The following is a 14,473-nucleotide window of genomic DNA, read 5'->3' on the forward strand; positions in this document are numbered from 1 at the left end:
CCCTGTCGCCGAGTATCAGCGCGACGCTGTCGTGCTAAAAGCACAATATCACAAACACCTACTGTATCTATCTTTCTATCTATCTATCTATCTAGTTAAGACACTGTGTCTCTATCTCTCTATCTCTCTCTGTCTGACTGACTGATCTTCTCTAGAACCGCCAACACACTACACTAGGCAGCCGTGCAGGCTGCCTTTTATAGTGGGGGGCGTGTACTAATCCCCCTGAGCCATAATTGGCCAAAGCCACCCTGGCTTTGGCCAATTATGGCTCTTCGTTTTTTGAGCGCTGTGATTGGGCAAGCATGCGGGACATACAGCATGCTTGGCCAATCATCAGCGCTCAACGCCCCAGTGAATTATGGGACGTTTAGTGTCATTCGAATTTGGCGCGAATGACCTGTTTTGTTCGATTTTCGACGAACGATCGAACGACCGATGTTCGATTCGAACATACGTTCGAATCGAACGCGGAGCTCATCCCTACTCTCCACATGCATACTGTACATTGTTTTCCTTCCCAGGAACAATACACACCAGACACATGGCACCAAGAGCCTGTCCACACACTGTGTGTTGGAAAAGACTCCTGGAAGCTGTAGGAACTGACCTCCCAGCAGCTGCCCCGGCAAGAATTTTCTAAGCCCAGGGATGATATCACACGGAGTAAAAAAAGCAAAAAAAATGTCATATCAGGAGCAAGATAAAATAAAAAATAATGTTGGTGCATGCTTTGGAGGTTGGGGGGTTGCAGAGGACCCCCATCAGCTCTGTAGGCTCCTCCTCTTCCTTTTGTGCCCCCATAGTAAGCCGCTTGCAAAGAGGGCACACCTGCATTGCCCAGGGCTGTCTTAATGAGAGGGCACACCCCAGGGGCCCTAGCTGCATGGGGGGCCCCTGCACTTTCCCCAAAGAAGCTGGACCTTAAGCCTATGCTGCCCCGTAATTGGGGGGCCCCATGATGGCACTGAGAGTGATAGATACAAAGGGGAAGCAGTATTGCCTCCTACCTACTTGATGTCTGTTTAACTGCACTGTCATCATTGTAGGGGACCCAGAGCATTACTTTGCCCAGAGGCCCATGATGTTATTAAGATGGTCCTGGCATTGCATCTGCCATGTCCCCTGGTCCCTCCAACACCATTTGATTTACAGATGTAGGAGCAAATGGCGCTATGCCCTGTGAGAAGGGGGGTGAGAAGAATGCAGAAGGGCATTAATTGCGAGTTCCCTGAGAGGCTCAGGTATGTGTTGGGGGGGGGGGCATAGTTAGTGGGGTGTTTTTTACCTTAACGCAGGGAATGCACCCAGCCTTTAGAACCACTTTAAAGCAGAACTAAAATCTGCAGTATTTACCTCCTCTCCAACAATGCAAATTTCATAAACTCCCTCACCGCCATTGACGCCTTTGCCCCAGGAGGATGTAATTCCTGCATATGTGGGAGACTGTGGCGTATCTAGGGTATGGCAGCCATGGCAAGTGCCATGGGCGCCATATGAAGAGGGCGCTGTTGAGTGGCTGGGCAGCAAGGCATTTACCAGGGTCTGAGGGTCTCTTCTTCCTTCCTCCCGAGCATAGGCAGGATCTTCTTTTCAGCACCTTTGCTAATGGACAATGGCAGCGCTATCCCTGCTGCGTTCAGCCACAGCCCTCCCCTGATCTCTCAGGCTCTCCCATTCCATCTGGTTGGATTGGCAGCGCACAAAGAAGAAGGAGGAACATCAGTTTCTCCCTCTCCTCTGTGAAAACTGAGGCCTTAAATTATGAAGATTTCATCACTTCCAGTATTGGTTCTGCATTTACATAGCCTTGGAGGGCAGAGGAGGGATCAGGGGTCTAATAAACCCCAGATTTCTCCATAAAGAGGATATGTCACTGTGACGGGCTGGGGTATCACATGAAAGACAAAACAGGCACCCCATAGTCTGCATTCATTTATTTTTATTTTTGCTATCCTGCTATTATATTAACAACCAGTAGATGGCAGAGAGGGTACCTGAACAGAGTCTATATAAGGCCACAGGCACCATGTGACTAAGTGAAACTCAGTCAAGTCATAAAAGGTGAATGGTCACATATCTTCCTGTTCGTGTATTCTTGCAGGTATGTACTTTAAATCATTCTCATTCTTACTAAACTGTACTAGAAAGATTCCTAAACATCTGGAGCAGATGCAGGAGAAAGTTTTAGTAGATTTTGTGCAATGGTTTTGCTGTGATTGGACTTTCAGAGCGTCATGTGTTGGGAGCAGTGAAAATGGCGCCAAAACCGTAAAACTACTGTACTGGTCGGAGCAATGGTTATTGCAAGCACTAGACTGTTATATATGGGTATATTTCAACCCGATTTATGCAAAGTTACATATATTAGAAGCCACATGTTAAAATTATATTAGAAGATAGAGTCTCTTACTGAAAAGGTTATACACTGCTCGTACATTTATGCAAGGTGCACCATCTAGTGGTCAAAAGAAGGAATTGCTTCAGGATGTATATGTATATATTTATTAAGCAATACAATGCAACTCTCATTGTGGCACAGCTGGAGTGTGCCATAGAAATAAAGATACGTGTCTATAACACAGAATAAAAGGAAAATGTATGTATATTAAAATACAATGGTGTTCATTGTTGTAGCTATGTTTTAAAGTATTCAGTCCAATCTGTACTGTTGTTATGTTGGCGATTATAAACATGTAACTATAAAAAAAACTGTATGTACTGTTATATAAAAGTGAAACTCAGTCAAGTCATAAAATGTGAATGGTCACATATCTTCCCGTTCGTGTATTCTTGCAGTACCCGCCGAGATGATCACATCACATCATTACGCCTACAATCATAGGTTCCCCTAATCTATATTTTGGGACCGGTAACATCACTACCCAAGGTATCGCAAGGGATGATAAATATCACTAGTTTTGTTAGCTGTTTTTTTTTGTTAAGGTTATCTGAAAGATGGGTTTCAAATGTTTCGACAGGGGCGCAGTTTCAGTGCTTGCCATAGGTGCTATTTTCACTAGAATCGCCTCTGGTGGGAGCTAATTAATCCCAGGGCCAAGGTAGGCAGATATTGCTAGGGTACACAATCTTCGGAGACTTAATAACAGGAAGGTAGGAAGCACTTATTGCAGAACAGACATACAGAGTCTCTTCTGTAATAAAATAATTTCAGATAGAAAGCGTTTCATTTTCCTCTAAAGTTGCACTTTAATTGAGCGTGTTGGCAAGTCCCAATGAACTATCTCAAAACATTTCAAAGCTCAGAGAAAAGTTTTTCTCTAGACACAGATGTGTGAAGACAGAGAAAGATGGGTATGAATCATGTGTACTATTCTGGTGGGAATTATGAGCTGTCGTTGGTTCCTTTCCAGCAGATATTAGTCACTGGCAGAAAATAACTAACCCCATGTAGTGACTCCTAATAAGCTGCATTCACAAGATGGAGTGATAGTGAGTATTAGAATCAAAGCTGTAACTTGGGTCTCCTGGAGGCTCTTAAGAAATAAAAATCCTGTGCCACTATACCCCTTCCTACATAGCAGTTACCTACATTTTCCACCCTTCCATAATACCCCCAAACTCCAAGCCTCTCAACAGCCACCATATTTGTAGGATATTATTTTCTCATAAAGTCTCATTCAGGGAAAGGTGACTGTGTCTGCACATATCCCAAGCCCCCAGGCAGTTATAGTTACCCAGCCATGCTCCCATAATGCCTTCTCGCTCTCCTGGAGCACTTGCTAACAAAGTAGGGCTTCTGGGTATGAGGGAGCACATGGCTTTTCCCTAGGGTGCCCACGTGTCCCGGATTGCCCGGGACTGTCCCTTAATTGGCATCTGTGTCCCTGGTCCCGGATGCCTTCATTCCGGGACAATACAATGTCCCGGAATGAAGCACTGGGTAAAGTCATTATGAATTCAGCAGAGTCTGAGCCGCGGTAGCGCTGTCTGCGGCATGCAGAACCACCTCCACCTGACTTTCATTGTGCTCACTGGTTGCTACAGCCGCTTGGCTTGTAGCAACCAGTGACATCACAGCTGCAGTGCACCCCCTCTGTGTTCAGAACTGAAAGCGCGGGAGGATTTCACTTCCTCCTCCGCGCTTCTGCTCTGTCTGCCTCCTGGGACCCAAAGCAGCTGAGCTCCGAGGCTGCCCCTGACATACCAGAGAGGGACACACAGCATCTGATGTGAGAGGGAGAGCAGCATCATCACCTGAGGACAACAGAGAGTGGAGCCCCGGGGAGAAGCAGGAGGCTGACTGGAAGGAACAGCACGGGAGTGAGAGAAGACCTGAGCAGCAGTGACATCCTCCCAGAGCCTGCACACCTTCCCCCAACGTCTGCTCCAGCTGTGCCTATCATCAAGGCTGACAGAGAGGACAAGGATGGTCTGGAGGTAGGTGCATACATCACACACACCTACCCACAGACAGGGGCTGGGACAGGGGGTACAGGAAGGACTGCAGGCCAGCTTAGGGGTTCAATTTCACTCACCACCCCCCCCCCTCTCTCTCTTCCATCCCCCTCTCTCTCCTATCCCCCTCTCTCTCTCACCCCTTCTCTCTCTCTCTCTCTCCCACCCCCCCTCTCTCTCCCACCCCTTCTCTCTCTCTCTCTCTCTCTCTCTCTCTCCATCACCCCTTCTCTCTCTCTCCCCTCTCTCTCTCTCTCTCTCTCTCTCTCTCTCTCCATCACCCCTTCTCTCTCTCTCCCCCACCCGTTCTCTCTCTCTCTCTCTCTCTCTCTCCATCACCCCTTCTCTCTCTCTCCCCCCCCCCGTTCTCTCTCTCTCTCTCCCCCACCCCTTCTCTCTCTCTCTCTACCTCACCCCTTCTCTCTCCCACCCCTTCTCTCTCTCTCGCTCCCACCCTTCTCTCTCTCACTCCCACCCCTTCTCTCTCTCTCCCACCCCTTCTCTCTCTCTCTCTCCCACCCCTTCTCTCTCTCTCTCTCTCTCTCTCTCTCTCTCTCTCTCCCACCCCTTCTCTCTCCCACCCCTTCTCTCTCCCCCACTCCTTCTCTCCCTCTCTTTCACCCCTTCTCTCTCTCTCTCCCACCCCTTCTCTCTCTCTCCCACCCCTTCTCTCTCCCACCCCTTCTCTCTCCCACCCCTTCTCTCTCTCTCTTTCACCCCTTCTCTCTCTCTCTCCCACCCCTTCTCTCTCTCTCTCCCACCCCTTCTCTCTCCCACCCCTTCTCTCTCCCCCACCCCTTCTCTCTCTCTCTTTCACCCCTTCTCTCTCTCTCTCCCACCCCTTCTCTCTCTCTCTCCCACCCCTTCTCTCTCCCACCCCTTCTCTCTCCCACCCCTTCTCTCTCTCTCTTTCACCCCTTCTCTCTCTCTCTCCCACCCCTTCTCTCTCTCTCTCCCACCCCTTCTCTCTCCCACCCCTTCTCTCTCCCCCACCCCTTCTCTCTCTCTCTTTCACCCCTTCTCTCTCTCTCTCCCACCCCTTCTCTCTCTCTCTCTCTCCCACCCCTTCTCTCTCCCACCCCTTCTCTCTCCCCCACCCCTTCTCTCTCTCTCTTTCACCCCTTCTCTCTCTCTCTCCCACCCCTTCTCCCACCCTCACCAAGCCCCTCTCCCCTCCCAAATGGACACTAACAGGTGACAGCAAGTGAGAGTTAGTGATCCCATCCCTTCCCAAGCACTGCCACTTAACCCATGCCCCCAGCACTGCCAGTCTGCCACTGGCCTCATCCTCCTAATGAAGGACTACAGGTCCCAGCATTAGTCCCTTAGAGCTGAGGATCTGACATGCTCCCCCAATGGACGGGGTAGGAATCGGGTAGGTCAGTGTAATGATCAGGTAGGTCAGTGTAGGAATCAGGTTAGTGTAGTGGTCAGGTATTTCAATGCAGCAATCAATTGGGTCAGTGTAGGGATCAGGAAGGTCAGTGTAGTGGTCAGGTAGGTCAGTGTAGGAATCAGGTACAGTAGGTCAGTGTAGTAGTCGGGTAGGTCAGTGTATGTGCAGTTTTTACCCCAGATCCCTTGTGTCATTTGTATTTCTTTTGTGGTATAAAGTACAGGGTTTTATATACAACTTTAGTGCCTTAGATATAAACAGCATTTGTTTCATGTATGTTAGCCCAACATCGCAAGAACAATTACACTCTGTGAATCTAAGTGGCTGCAATGTTGGGCTTCCATACATGAAACAAATGCTTAAATAGGTAAGGGGCGGGGCCTCTCGGCCACGTCATATGGCGGCACTGCCTCCTTGTGATGTCACCGACCGCTGCTTGCTGGGGGGGGGGGGGGGGGTGTCCCTGAATGGCTGTATGGAAATGTGGTCACCCTACTTTTCCCATGTGACAGTTCTCAGTTCTAAGCATCCAATCACTAGGCTCAAACACTGTAGTATAGGAGAGCTCTTGACATCATTCCCTGTCTAAGGTTTGACACTGGAGCTTAGACCGGCTGCAATGCTGTAGTGAGGATGATGGCGAAGTGGCGGTGTCTCTTTAAAGCTGAACTCAGAAAAAACTCAAACAAGTTCATAGTCACACAAAATCACGCCCTCATTTTTTAACATGGCCTGAAACAGTTGCCCACAGACTTTGGAACAAAGGCAAGACATTAAGGTATAAATACAAAATACTATGGGAACAGTGGTAGCGGTATGGTAAATAAAACCTGAGCCTCTACTGCTAGGGGTCAAAAAAGTTTAAGACATACAGTTCAGGGGTCCGGATTAAGTGACACCCAGAGTGGAGTGGTTAGGATTAGGTAGCGCACAGAGTTCAGGGATCAGGATTAGATAACACACAGAGTTCAGGGGCCGGGAGTAAGTAATGCACAGACTTCAGGGGTCGTAATAAATAATGCACAAGATTTAGGGGCCAGGTCGGCAGCAAGTAACTTACAGATTGCATCTGCTGTTCGACTTCATAGCTCTACTCCAGCATTCATACCCTCCCCATGAGCCTGACAGCAAAGGAAAAACATTGCATTGAGCAGCCTCCAACTCAAGGCACACTGGTCAATTGTCAATCCAAAATGGCGTGGCTGGCTCGGGTGAAGTGGCTGTCTGCTCTAGTAGTACCATTTTTTATGAACGCATGCTGTGTGCCTGAGACCCATCCCTTGGCAACTGTTTCCCTGGGAAAACTTTTTACTACCGGGACTACCCCTGAGAGGAGCAGGGACGTCTTTAGTGTTCATTGGACCCTGGGCAAAAAAAATCTTGGGGCCCACCCATGCAATTTTGCTCTCCACCTGCTCTGAGACATACAATAAATATCAGCTAGACTTAAAATCAGTTTACTGGATCAGATCAGGCAGTGATTGCGATTGGTTGCCAGAGGTTACAGCATATCATTACCACTTAATAACTGGTTGCTCGAGGTTACAGCATACATTACAGCTCACTGATTAGGTGCTTTATTTACATATGACTGCCTTGGCTATTTACATATGAATGACGATTATTTACATGTAAAAACAGGGTCTGCAGGTGACTCATCACTTCACACTAAGATACCAGGACACAGCAAAGGACTAAAATTTCAAGGGACATGGGAATTTAAACTGGGATAGTTCACAAGTATAAGGCAGCTGCTTTGGGCCCCACAACAATGACAGGGCCCAGGGCCCAGGGCAACTTCCCTTTTTGCCCTGCCTTAAAGACAGCCCTGGGGAGGGGGAATGGTAACCTTACTGTGTTAACCAATACCTCCTAAAATTAACTTTTTAACTGAAAGCAGTGCATGAAGTACATGAATTTGACTTGTTATCAGTCTCTTTGCAGTATGCACAGCAGAGCTAAGACTGGGTACAGTTTAATATGTATTCCATCTGCGTATTCAGCAATTTGCCTGAAGTTCAGCTTTATAGCTGATGTAAAGGTTAAACTTGTATTTTATTTAAAATAAAATAAAAAATGTTTTTCTGTACTTACCTGCTCTTCTGGTCCTCCAGCCCGTCTGGCACTCTTGGCTCCTCCTCTTCTGTGTGTGCCCCCATAGCAGGCAGCCACGTGTTTTTATGGTACTCCTGCGGCCCTGCTCCCGAGCATGGTTCGGCCCCACACCCAGCTCTCTCCTTACAGAATTTGATTGACTCCCAAAGGCTCTCGCTACTTTCTTTGTCCTGTGAGGAGAGAAACATAGACCTGAGCCACAAGCACACCACTAGGTCAATATAAAACTCCGGTAAGTATTTAGGGAGGTGAGGGGGGGAACGATACAATTACTGGGACTGGGTAAAAAAATGTCTTGGCTTTGTAACCACTTTAATATTATAGGCCAGATTCAGGTACGAGTTACGACGGCATATCTCCAGATACGCCGGCGTAACTCTGAGTGTGCGGGATCGTATGTATGCGCCTGATTCTTAGAATCAGTTACGCATAGATTTCCCTAAGATCCGACCGGCGTAAGTCTCTTACGTCGTCGTATCTTAGTTGCATGAGCACTGGGATACTTTCACGGACGGCGCATGCGCCGTTCGTTAAAAACGTCAAAGACGTGGGGTCACAATTAGTTAGCATACAACATGCCCCCTACCAGCCAGATTTGAATTAGGTGGGCTTACGCCGGCCCATATACGCTACGCCGCAGTAACTTCGGGCGTAATTTGTTTCTTAATACGGGACTTGCCTGTCAAAGTTACAGTAGCGTATATGAGATACGCTACGGCAGCCTAAAGATAGGCATTTGTATCTGAATCCGGCCCATTATGTTTTTAGACGGACATTCTATAATATATGTTTTTAGACGGACGTTCTATAATATATGTTTTTAGACGGACGTTCTATAATATTTTTATTTGTATTTACTTGTGGACAAGTTTTTTTATTTATATATATATATATATATATATATATATATATATATATATATATATTAAATATATATATTAAATCTGTATGAGTTATACTGTTTATTCTTTTTAAATTGTTTATAAAAAAAATGTTTTAATTATATTTTAGTATGACGGGTATTAGCAGAACTGAATGAGATGTCTTCCCTTTGAAAGACGGATACAATATTAACTGTATTCAAATGACTATCATGAGCTCATACAGCCCATTGTTCTATCCCTGAAGAGATTGTGCATTAGAATCCCAGACTTTCCATCTTAGCGTGCTTGTTACCATTGCATTAGCACTGACTATTGCACAGAATGCGCCTGGGGAGGAGTTCACATATTGCTGGGAACAAGAAATCAATCTGTAGTATTGATCTTTTGATATCATGGGACTGAGAGCTTCTTGTGTTAGTTAAGGGGGGGGGGCTGTGTTTTCACAGTTATCATGAGATATCTTAGAGATTTGCAGGCAGAGTCCAGTCTGAGCATCAACCTTAAAGTGGATCTCCTCTCGCTTATTATATATTAACCTCTTAACCCCCGGACCATATTGCTGGTCAAAGACCAGAGCACTTTTTGCGATTCGGCACTGCGACGCTTTAACTGACAATTACGCGGTTGTGCAACGTGGCTCCCAAACAAAATTGGCGTCCTTTTTTCCCCACAAATAGAGCTTTCTTTTGGTGGTATTTGATCACCTCTGCAGTTTTTAGTTTTTGCGCTATAAACAAAAATAGAGCGACAATTTTGAAAAAAACAAATATTTTTTACTTTTTGCTATAATAAATATCCCCCAAAAATATATAAAAAAAAATGTTTTCCTCAGTTTAGGCCGATACGTATTCTTCTACATATTTTTCGTAAGAAAAAATCGCAATAAGCGTTTATTGATGGGTTTTCGCAAAAGTTATAGCGTTTACACAATAGGGGGTATTTTTATGGAATTTTTAATAATATTTTTTTTTTTACTAGTAATGGCGGCGATCGGCGATTTTTTTCCGGTACTGCGACATTATGGCGGACACTTCGGACACTTTTGACACATTTTTGGGACCATTGGTATTTTTATAGCGGTCAGTGATATAAAAATGCATTGGATTACTATAAAAATGCCACTGGCAGTGAAAGGGTTAACACTATGGGGCGGGGAAGGGGTTAAGTATGTTTCCTGGGTGTGTTCTAACTGTAGGGGGGGTGGCCTCACTAGGGGAAATCACTGATCTTCTGTTCATAAATTGTATGAACAGAAGATCAACATTTTTCTCCCTGACAGGACCGGGAGCTGTGTGTTTACACACACAGCTCCCGGTCCACGCTCTGTAACGAGCAATCGTGAGTGCCCGGCGGCGATCGCGCCCGCCGGGCACGCGCATAGGGTCCTGCGCGAAAGCCAACGTTATATTACGTCTACATGCACAGGAACAGTTTTACCTGAGAAATGATTTTGTTGCATCATCTCACACATTCGCTTATTACCCTCATCCTTGCTGTGCAGTATGGTCATTCTGAGCCAGACGTGTTGGAAAATATTTTTGTCAATGTCCCGCATCATTTGTCACCTATGCCCTGCTAATGAACGGCTTAAGATGTGCAGCTATTGATTTCTCTATAAGATGATAAATAATTAAAGTAGCGCTGGCCTGTAATAGAGGTCACAGGTATTGGGGATATGGAATGCAAATATAAAAGATATTAAAGCTGAAATCTACTCTTTTAATTTTTTGCCTTCCCCATTTTCTTCTTTCCACGCTCAATAACATGCAAATACGATTTTTAAATGAAATCCTTCTGTCTTCATTATATACCATTTATACTGAGTGATGTGAGTGAAGGAAAGGGTGAAGTTCAGCTCCAATCTATACTGTATTTTCTCCAATTACTATGAGCTTGCAGTGTTGACTCCCTGGGCCTACTGTTTGTCTTCATATCTGCTTCTGTTGCTTATATTTTTATGTAATCTTCTTTTTTATGTAATCTTTTATTTTATGTAATCTTTTATTTTATGTAATCTTTTATTTTGCATTTTTTAGAAGTACAAAAGTGCAAACACATAAGCAAACCAATGGAGAATATTCACAGGAAATCATTCCGAGACCAACAATTCCACTGTAAAGCAAAATATAATATTAGCCAGTTGGCATGCAGTAATATGATTGGGGTAGATTCAAAGAGCAATTGTGCCTGCGTAACCATAGTTACGCGGCGCAATTGCTTACTTGCCCTGGCGTATCGAATGCTCCTGATTCAGGAACCTCGATACGCCGACTGCAGCCTAAGAAATGACTGGCATAAGGCTCCTTATGCCGTCATATCTTAGGCTGCATTCTTACGCAGGCCGCTAGGTGGCGTTCCCGTTGTGGTCAGCGTATAGTATGCAAATTGCATACTAACGCTGATTCACAACCCTACGCGAGCCCTGCGTACGCAGTTTACGTCGTTTGCGTACGTCGGTTTTTGCGTAAGGCTGCCCCTGCTATTAGCAGGGGCAGCCAATGCTACGTATACCCTTTGTTCCCGCGTCGCAAAATTTGAAATTTACGTTGTTTGCGTAAGTAAATCGTGAATGGCAAAATTGCAAAATTGCATACTAACGCTGATTCACAACCCTACGCGAGCCCTGCGTACGCAGTTTACGTCGTTTGCGTACGTCGGTTTTTGCGTAAGGCTGCCCCTGCTATTAGCAGGGGCAGCCAATGCTACGTATACCCTTTGTTCCCGCGTCGCAAAATTTGAAATTTACGTTGTTTGCGTAAGTGAATCGTGAATGGCGCTGGACGCCATTCACGTTCACTTTGAAGCAAATGACGTCCTTGCGACGTCATTTACCGCAATGCACGTCGGGAAAGTTTCCCGACGGAGCATGCGCACTACGCTCGGCGCGGGAACGCGCCTAATTTAAATGATCCACGCCCCCTACGGGATCATTTAAATTGCGCGCGCTTACGCCGGCCAATTTTAAAGAGCGCACACCGTGAATCGCGGGTAGTGCAGTAAATTTGCGGGGGCGCAGGGCAAAAACGTTGCCCTGCGCCTCCGCAAAAAAAGCGCAAAGGTACCTGAATCCAGCCCATTGTTTGTAACATGGCCATCCACACAGACATTTTGACAGAAGAGAGTGAGAGCCGGGATTACTTTGCCCCTAGAGATAAATGTAGGATCTCCTGTCTCTGCTGCAGAACCAGTCCTAACAACTCAATAAAAACAAGAAGAATGGGGCTATGAGAGATGGGATACCCTGAAGGTATCATGAAAAGAAATAGCTGAGGGATCCATAACTGAAAAAGGGCATAGAATCAGAATTCCAAGGGGATCCTACATGTACCAGTACCAGTGGCGGCCCGTGCATTGAGGGCATATGGGCGTCGCCTCCCTATACATGCACCCAGCCCCTTTCAGGACTCTGGACACATGGGCCCAGATTCTCGTAGATGGGCGTAAAACTGTGGCGGCGTAACGTATGTCATTTACGTTACGCCGCCGCAAGTTTTACAGGCAAGTGCTTTATTCACAAAGCACTTGCCTGTAAAGTTGCGGCGGCGTAGCGTAAATCACCCGGCGCAAGTCCGCCTAATTCAAATTAGGCGGGTAGGGGGCGTATAGCATTTAAATTAAGCGCGTTCCCACGCCGAACGTAATGCGCATGAGCCATCCCTAAAATTTCCCGACGTGCATTGCGCTTAATGACGTTGCAAGGACGTCATTGGTTTCGACGTGAACGTAAATGGCGTCCAGCCCCATTCACGGACGACTTACGCAAACGACGTAAATTTTTAAATTTTGACGTGGGAACGACGCCCATACTTAACATTGTTTGCCCCTCACATTACCGGGAGCAACTTTACGCGTCGCAAATCTAACATAAACATCGTAACTTCACTGCGTCGACCGCGCGTACGTTCGGGAATTCGCGTATTTTGCTAATTTGCATACTCGACGGGGTAAACGACTAAGGCGACACCTAGCGGCGGGAAAAAAAATGCATTTAAGATCCGACAGCGTAAGAGCCTTACGCCTGTCGGATCTAATGGATATCTATGCGTAACTGATTCTAAGAATCAGTTGCATAGATACGACGGCCCAGATTAAGATTTACGACTGCGTACATTGCGCTGCGCCGTCGTAAGCCCTTTGAGAATCTGGGCCAAGGATTCCTATGGCGGGGGTGGGAGGGGTGTTTTTTTTTTTTTGAAGCACGTGATCAGAACTAGAGGCTTTAATCGGCTTCAAAAAAGGGTGGGCTCGGGGCGCAGAGAGTGTACCCTGAACCCACCCAATTGTGTGACCATAGCAAATACATTTTCGCTATTTTCACACTACAGTGCCTCCCCGCCAATCAGGAGGCAGGTCTGTGAGACCTATTTCCCGATTGGCCAAAGTGCCAGGCAAAACTATTGGATGCCTAACGGCGCTTTGCCAAAGAGGGGAGGAAGCATGATAGGAGTGGACACCTCCGACGCTGCTGCTGCCGGAGTGTGGAGGAGAGGGTGGGGGGAGCAAGTGTCGGGAACTGCGAGCCCCTGGGGGGGTGTGTCAGTGACAGTGGGGTGCAAATGCCAGCTACGATCCCCGAACAGGGGTGTGTGTGTGCCAGTGCCAGTGCTGCGAGCCCCGTGCAGAGGGGGATAACAGCTATATAGGCCTAAGATTGCTTATTTTAGTGGTCTTTCTTGTGCATCTGTTATTTAACAGATATAAGTTATTATTACAGTCATATTAGTAAGTCAAACTATGTACCTAATGGATTTTAGGTAAAATGCCTAGATTTAGCCTCTTTAAGCCGGCCATAGACGGTTCGAATCTTGGCCAGTTCAGCAAGGACTGGCTGAGGTTCAAACCATATATGGGCAAGCTGGCAGGCAACCAGCATGTCAGATTTTTCATGCGATTGTTGCCAGCGGCTATAACAATCACTGTTTTTTTTTTCCCTGCCCACAATAGCAGGATGGATTCTGACTGTGTTGATGGGGGAATCGAGCGATAAACAGTTAACACTTAACATCAATTTGGGCTGGTGAATGTAACATTAACCTTGTAAATAAGACACATGATACTGGTACCTGGATTCATCACTCAACAAAAAAAAAAAAATATTCGCATATCTGCCAAACAGTAGCAAAGTGTTTTTATTTCTAGAAAATGTGCAGGCAAATCCAGGCAGTAAACATGCTTTACTATGCGAATCTTCAAGCATGCACCCAGTAATAAAAAAATATGGAAAATTGATTGTTTAACACTTGAAATATAAGTAAACCTGTAGGCAGGTGCAGTCTGCTGTCTCCACTACAGGTGGTACTCTGCAATGCAGAGGGAAAGGAAGTCATGGGGAGCTGGATTCCTCTATAGTTTCCTGAGTCACTAAGTCAGCGATCCAATTGGATTCTGGCTGCCCATGTGACTCTGGCGGCCATCTTAGGTGTGGCAGAGTTTATTTAGTTACTTAGTTTATTTAGAGCGGTTGTAAACCGCAAAAAAAAGAACAAAGCCTTCCAGCTGTTACACGGCTCCCCCAGGGCTTTCATCTTTACTCAGTCTTCCTTCCGACCGTCGCTGCATTACATCAATACCGTATTTTCCGGCGTATAAGACGACTTTCTGGATGCAAAAACATGCATCCAAAGTCGGGGGTCGTCTTATACGCCGGGTACAGTCTCAG

Source organism: Rana temporaria, chromosome 3 (genome assembly GCF_905171775.1).
Source record: "Rana temporaria chromosome 3, aRanTem1.1, whole genome shotgun sequence".
NCBI lineage: Eukaryota > Metazoa > Chordata > Amphibia > Anura > Ranidae > Rana > Rana temporaria.